Raw genomic sequence first — 8,236 nt, 5'->3', positions numbered from 1 at the left:
CAACTGGGCAAGAAAAAAGAAAGAATTGACATACTGCAAACAACTTGACTTTCAAGGCTGTCTGGCATGTGGTTGTTTCCTTCATGAACTGATAGCCATGTCTGAGAATGACCATCCAATCTTCATGCTACACCCTTCCTGTTACAAAACTAGAGCAGAAAGAAATTATACAACTCATCAGCTACTAGGAAAAAGTTGAAGATGTCCAAAAATACAAAGACATATTCAGACCTTTTTAACTTGGAAAAATGTGCTGTTTGTCAATGGGGAATAAATAATGTCCTGAAACTGTCTTCCATATGTCTCCTTTCCTTCCACTGGGCTATATTCCAAAGTAGTTCCATGTTTTTCTTTAAAATATGAAAAACTATTACTGAGTAGGTTTTGTAACTGGTTTTCTCCACAGTGACTAATGTGCAAATGCTTCAAATAATTGCTTTCAAATGAATTTATCAATATTCTGAATTCCATGGCCAGGTAATTTCTGATGTAAGATGTACTTTGAAGAGTCACTGTCATCAGATTATTCTCACCTACTGGTGTTGGAAAGCAAGCACTTTTTAAAGAATACACCACGTAACAATAAAAACAATCTACTTAGTAACATTGTCCTATGGCTACAAATATAGTACTATTGACAAAATGCTTGACATAACCTTCCTTTTTAACAAACTAATAAAATACTCCCTTGAGGGTGAAAAATGCCAATAAATTGTAGAACCTATGCCTTTCACTGGGTCATCAACTAGACCAGCAATTTTCAACCTTTTTCATCTCATGGCACACATAAACTAATTACTAAAATTCCGTGGCACACCAAAAAATTTATTTTTTTTGCTGATCTGACAAAAAATAGCTATAATTTTGATTAATTTATAAAAATAATAATAGCAATTATCTACCCTTTTGCTTCAAAGTAACTTTTTAAAAGATCAGGTGCCTATATTTGTATATAAGGATTTCTGATATCAAGAATTAACCAATCAAACACAACCTTATTTTGCAATGTGACCGATAAGGTGCAACTCTATAATATGACCTATATATTTATGGTTCAAGACGGGGCATTCACACTGACCAGCTACTGTTGTGTTGGCTATTGTCACTTTTTTATTTGACAGTCTAAGGGAAAAGAGGTCAGTGCCCCTGACTAAATAGACAGATACTGCATGTTTTAAAAATTCTTACAACAGCCCTGACCAGCATGGCTAAGTTGGTTGGAAGTAGTCCCACAAACCAAATGATCCTCGGTTTAATTCCTGATCTGGGCACATACCTAGGTTGCAGGTTTGATCCTGGTTCAGTCTCAGTCCAGGCGCATACAAGAGGCAGCCAATTGATGTTTCTCTCTCGCACTGATATTTCTCTCCCTTTCTTTTCCCCTCCTTCCCCTCTCTCTCTAAAATCAATAAGCATGTTGTTAAGTGAGGATAAAAAAAAAAAATTAAAAATTCTTGTGACACACTCGTATGCTGTGGCATACCGGTTGAAAATCGCTGATCTAGATGTAAAATATCATGGTAAATTACATGGTAAATTACGGCCCTGCAATGAACATGCATTTTGATATTACACATTTTGCTTACCAAAGCCAACAGATCAGCCATATCATTTCCCTCTCTGGCTTATTGATAAGCACCAGAAAAATGACTGTCACCTGTAGAATTCCCACAATAAGCCACATCAAATGAACAATGGTCCTACTGCTAGGCAGTCAGTTCTTCATTTATCTTGCTTTTTTCAGTGAGTTGCTTTAAAACTCTTTCCCTCTCTTGCCCTATGTCTATATTTGTGTTATTCTGTAGCACCTCCAAGGCAGAAATGTGGGCTTTTGACATCCAAGAAATGCATAAATAATCACAAAACTGTTTAAAGTGAATTAAACTCAAATGGTGATAGGTTTGGTGAAAATTGGACCATTTTGATCACTTCTAACTCAAAAGACTATCTCTAAGTCATGTATTTAGCCAGGCCTGATTCAAAGCAAAAACAATAAAAAATGACCCCAGCTCATCTTTGTCTCTCTGGTCAAAGGAGCCATAATAATCTCCATATCCCATTTTTATAGGGGTCAAAGAGATATGCGTGTAATGATTTTTTGACAAATTAACAATATTCTGAAAAGAAATTCATTACATTAAAAACAATTAAAATTTCATATTGAGGCAGCTTTCTTTTGTTAAGAATTCTGTCAGTGGAACTATAAATCTATTATTTTAAAATTGCTTTTAATTTTAATTTTCCTTCCCTGAATGTTTTCTAGCTTCATTACATTTTTATTTAATTACAGCAAAGCAATATGGGATGGCTCTTCTAGGAACAGATACATTATGATCTTAAAACATATATTCTTGTATGCTAAAAAGTATGACATGTCCTATATACAAGTCTGCACAAAAACTCAAGTTGTTTTCTGACACTATTCGCAGTAGCAGCAATGGGTGCTGTTTTTCTGCTGGCTCCTGTAGTAACTGTCAAGAGTCAAGATGGGAAAAGTTTCCTTTCTCCTACGCATTAACCTCTTAGTAATAGAAGCCAGAGAATGCTGCCAATTAGTGTTTTGTTTAAGCTATTATTTCATTCAGCTTTGAAAATTATTTTTAACTACACCCACTGACTCCAGGGTCCACCCTTCTAATTACTACAAATTGCAAGGAGCAAGTAAACCAGAAAAATAAGTTACTGTCTAAATAAGTGTTGCTGATGCTCTTCCTTTCTGTCTGGTCATAGCCAACAGGTAAGCCAAGACGGGTGCTACAAGTACATTCAGGAGCTATGGAGTAAGAAGCAGTGTGATGTAATGAGCTTCCTCCTTAGAGTGTGCTGATTGCAGTACCGCCAGCTCTCTGCACTCCACAGGAGCCTCCTGCCCTACCTGGCCCAATAAAGCGCTCAGGTTGGGATACAAGGCCAAGCAAGGTTATGTCATATATCGAATTCATGAGCGGTGGTGGCTGAAAACTCCCTGTTCTTCAAAGGGTGCGACCTACGGCAAGCCTGTCCATCGTGGTGTTCACCAGATAAAGTTTCCTGGAAGCCTTCAGTCTGTTGCCCAGGAGGGAGCTCGACGCCACTTTGGGGCTCTGAGAGTCCTGAGTTCTTACTGAGTTGGTGAAGATTCCACACACAGATCACACAGATTCTTCGAGGTTATCCTCACTGATCCATTCCATAAGGCTATCAGAAGGAATCCTAACACCCAATAGATCACCAAACCAGTCCACAAGCACAGGGAGATGTGAGGGCTGACACCTGCAGGCTGAGAGCCGTGGGCTTGGAAAGGGCCACGGTCCCACCACACTATTAGTGGTTCTCGCCCTGCAGCTTGGAGAAGATGCAATACTCTCCAGCTCCACCGTTACAGCTAATATAAGTAATGTTTGAGAAATTCTCACCTAACAAACTATTTAGGAAAGTAAAAAATATAACTAAATAAATATTTGTTGCTAATGTGCTTCTAAAATCCCATGTATTTATTTCAGCAAGTTCACTGTATTTATGTGTTCCAAGTTATTAGCTAATTTCTATTGCTCCAATGCAATTAATATGGTTGTTTTTTATTTTTTAATGTATTATTTTCCTAAATGAAGAAATACCTTGTCCTAAAAAAATGCAAATGACAAAGAAGTAAAGAAAGTGAAAGCACCCCATGATTCCTGCTTCTGTTAACAGTTTATTGTACATACTGCTAGAAGGAAGGCAGAGAAAAGAAGAATTACAGTAGAGGCCTCAGTTGAGTGGTAGTTACATAGGTGTTGATTTAAATTATTATTTATACTTTCTCTATATAATAGTCCTTTGTATGAATAAAATAATTTAATTGACAAGAAGCAAACTTCTTTCACCAAAAATGACATAGTTATTAATATATTCACCAACTTTACTGAACTTTCTGACAGTAATCAGATATAAAACTACATCATGCTGCTCTGCAGTTCCCAAGATGACCCTCAGAAATTTGAACTATGTGGTATGGCAGTACTTGGATGAAAAGTAAAGAACACTTGCATTCAAAACTGACAACCATAATTCCATTACTTGTTCACTCTCAGCAGCAAGCAAGAATACATATTATTTTCCAGGACATTTTAAGGCAGTAATATTAAATATAGTTATCGACTGATCCAAGACTTCCAGCCAAGATGGAGGCCTAGACAGACACACTGCGTCTCCCTCCACAACTAGGAAGGAATACAACTACCTCAAAACTAGAAACAACCAGAAGTTCCAGAAAATCAAACTGCATGGAAGTCCAACAAACAAAGATATAAAGAAGAAATACTCATCCAGACAGATAGGAGGGGTGGAGCTGGGGCAGAGAAGACACGGTATGGTGGTGGCAGCAGTGGCGGCAACAGCAGGTAGCGGAAAGCACAGTTACACATTTTTAAGAGTCAGGAGGGACACCTGGGGAGCGTTCCCAGCTCCTCACCAGACTGAGCAGCTCACGATCCCAGGACCAGGGAAAATAAAGCCTCATTGCTTCTGACTATGCAAACCAGTAGGGGTTGGGGTGAAGGCAGAAACTGCTGGTCTCTCGGCAGAGTCCACTTGTATAAAGGGCCCCCATTTTCCTAGATCATCTGCAGACCCATCCACTCTGGGAACGACAGCCAGGGCAACAGCTAGAGAGGCACCAGTCCCATACGGAAGTGGGAGAAGTGCCTGGAAAAGGGGCGAGTGCTGGGAAAGCAGCATTGTCCCCTCTCAGACCCCTCCCCCACATACAGCACCACAACGTGGTGAAATGGGTTGCCCTGTACTGGTGATACCTAAGGCTCCACTCCTTACAACATAACAGATGCGACAGTTCTATCTAAGACACAGAGGCAAGCACAGGAGCCTGTCAAGATGAGGAGGCAGAGAAGTATGGCCCAAAAGGGAATGGATCAAGGTTCCAGTGGGAGAACTACGTGACGAGGAGATAGCCAACCTGACAGACGAGGATACAGCCAACCTAACATGTAGAGTTCAAAACACTGGTGATAAAGATGCTCACAGGCTGACAGATATGCTTGAGTACGGCAAATCATAAAAGAAGTGAAGGCTATCCTAAGTGAAACGAAGGAAAATCCACACAAAACCAGTGGTGAAGGGAAGAAAACCAGGGTTCAAATCAATGATTTGGAACATAAGGAAGAAAACAATGGTCAACCAGTACAGAATGAGGAAACAAGAATTGAAAAAATGAGGAGAGGCTTGGTAACTTCTGGGACAACTTTAAATGTGCCAACATCCAAATTATAGGGGCGCCAGAAGGAGAAGAGGAAGAGCAAGAAATTGAAAACTTATGTGAAAAAATAATGGAGGAAAACTTCCCAAATTTTGCAAAGGAAATAGACACATAAGCCCAGGAAGTATGGAAAGTCCCAAGTGAGCTGGACCCAGAGGGGACCACACCAAGACACATCATGATTAAAATGCCAAAGGTGAAAGATAAAGAGAGAATACTAGAAGCAACAAGAGAGAAGCAGAGAGTTGCCTACAAAGGGGTGCCTATAAGACTATCAGCTGATTTCTAAAAAGATACTTTGCAGGCAAGAAGGGACTGTCAAGCAGTATTCAATGTGATAAAAAGCAAGGACCTACAACCAAGATTACTCATCCAGCAAAGCTATCATTTAGAATGGAAGGGCAGATGAAGTGCTTCCCAGACAAGGTAAAGCTAAAGGAGTTCATCATCACCAAGCCATTATTATATGAAAATGTCAAAGGGACTTACTTAAGAAAAAGAAGATCAAAACTATGAACACTAACATGACAACAAACTTACAACTATCAACAACCGAATCTAAAAAATAAAAACAAAATCCAACTAAGGAAACCAGAATAGGAACAGAATCATAGGTATGGGGATCATTTGGAGGGTTAGCAGCTGGGAGGGGGAAGGGGAGAAAGGGGGAAATGGTGCAGGGATTAAGAAGCATAATCAGTTGGTACAAAATAGACAGGGGAAAGTTAAGAATAATATAGGAAAGGGTGAAGCCGAAGAACTTCTATGCACGACCCATGGACATGAACTAAGGGGGATGGGATTGCTGGAGGGAAGATGGGTACTGGGCAGAGGGGAGCAAAGGGGGAAAAAACTGGAACTACTGTAACTACATAATCAATAACATATACTTTAAAATATATATATAGTTATCTATTGTAATAAGAACACAGATGCTCTGTCAACACTGGATCTTCCCATTGCACTGCTTGTTTAAAAACACCAACAATAATGAAATCAACACATGACAAGCACAGGTCTACAGACTTTTGCAAATATTAGCTTATGTGGTCTTTGTGCCAAATGGTTGAGGTGGGCATTTTTATTCCCATTTTGTAGATAAGGAAACTGTGGCTCCAAGGAGTTAAATAATATGCCCCAAGGAAAAGGGCATGAGGTGGCAACCCCTATTTCCACAACTCAGGTTCTTGCTTACAAGTCTAGTGCTCCTTTTATTATGTCATTGAATAGGTTGGTTTTCCTAGTGGCAAGAAACAGAAATCAAACATGATGATGAAAAAAAGAGAAAGGATAGAGGCTAATGCACAGAACTCTCAAAAAGGCTAGAGCACTACATTTGGGGCACAGAGACAAAAAGACTCCCAAAATGACATCGTCTGAACAAGTGGACAGAGAACATACTACCATCACTGCTGAATACAAGCAATAAGGAACACAGGATGCTCTCACGATGCAGCATCACTGCCGCCCCAGGAATTCAATCTCTCTGCAGCCACTGCCCCTACCAGGAAGACATCCTGAGGGTGTGCTTTTCCTGTCACACTAGGACAATTGTCCCTGGAGTCTAGATTATGTGTGTGCACTCCAGCTGCATGAGAGCCAAAGGGAGTTGGGGGGAAGAGAAGCCAATAACTGGCATTTTCAGCTTTTCCAGCTTTTTCAGCCAGAGATGGGAAGTGAGCAAAAACCCGATACATGGAAAGGAGGCTTAGATATTGAGTGGTCAAAATCGATGACACATGTTCCCTGACAGACCACCCTTTGATCTACATCAAGATACATTTTTCTTCCTCATATTTCTTCTTCTTCCCCAAAGAGCTCTTGCCTAACATAATGCAACCATCCTTATCTAATCTAAAAGCGTGCCTTCTCTCCTCCAACAGTGGACAACCCAAAGAACTTTAAGTGAATGCATCCAGCTCGAAATCCAAGATCTCCTTTAGTACTGTCACTCTTCAATACTCTCAAATCTATAAACTATAAAGTTAATAATCACTAACATATAAGATATATATACAGATATAAATATGAATGATAATGGGAAAAAGGGAGAGAAAAGAAGAAATTTTAAGATATATAAACATACATGAGACATCATAGCAGGTACAAAAATATGGGCAGATACTACGGTCCTATGCAAATGGACATGATGTTATCATTGGTACTTTTGGCTTCCCTCCTCCATAGCTTCTGCCATGTTCAATTTCATCCAGTGCCCCAGCTGACCAGGTTTCTTAACCCAGTGTGATGACCTAAACCTTTGCTAATGGGGATCCAAGATACTGATGTAGTCTTTTATTAAGTTTTATCACTAGAGCTGTACAAGAAGGTACCTCAAAGCATCCCCTAGGTTCCAAACTCCTCATGCTGCTATCCTGTTAGCAGTAACCTTATTGACAGAAACAATCTCCCATGCCGATACTAAACACCCTTTTTCGTATATTTGTCAAATGGCACAAGAAGTCTGAAATGACCAGGTAGATTGGCTCAGCCTGAATTCAGTGGAGTTAACTGCTGTTCCCCTGATGGTAGCCATCTTTCTTTAGGTACTAAGCCTCTAAAGCAGCAGATACCAGAGTTTCTGAGATGAGAAATGTTCCAGGTATGCATTAAGTCTTCACTTAATGTTGCTGATAAGTTCTTGGACTACAGTGAAACAATGTACAACAAAGCCAGTTTTACCACTGGCTAATTGATATAATTAAGAGTTAAGTTCCTACAGCATCTCATCTATGTTTTAACAAAACCTTGAATGAAATAAACTTATTTCAAGACCTGCTATACTTGATTGCCATTCACCATTACAACCATTTCTCCATTTCAAGAATTCCAGAATTGTGGCTACAGGGGGTTTTCTAGAACTTTTATGTTCCTGAAATGACTCCTGGTTCTCACTCCTCCACCCTTCCAATGATTTCATAAGTACTGTACCTAATTCCCTATATTAAAGCTCTTTCTGCCTAAAACACCTGAAGTGACTTTTGTTTGCTGCATTCAACTGTG

At 39.6% G+C, this 8,236-nt stretch overlaps 1 pseudogene; it reads left to right on the top strand.

Moving 5' to 3' along the window:
• Window positions 1-1,204: 1,204 nt before the first annotated feature.
• Window positions 1,205-3,368, top strand: LOC149994148 (large ribosomal subunit protein eL15 pseudogene; annotated as a pseudogene).
• Window positions 3,369-8,236: the final 4,868 nt, after the last annotated feature.

This window comes from Furipterus horrens, unplaced genomic scaffold, assembly GCF_987537825.1.
Source record: "Furipterus horrens unplaced genomic scaffold, mFurHor1.1.pri manual_scaffold_13, whole genome shotgun sequence".
NCBI lineage: Eukaryota > Metazoa > Chordata > Mammalia > Chiroptera > Furipteridae > Furipterus > Furipterus horrens.
Note: the sequence above shows the minus strand (reverse complement) of the source record. Positions and strands in the feature narration are given on the sequence as shown.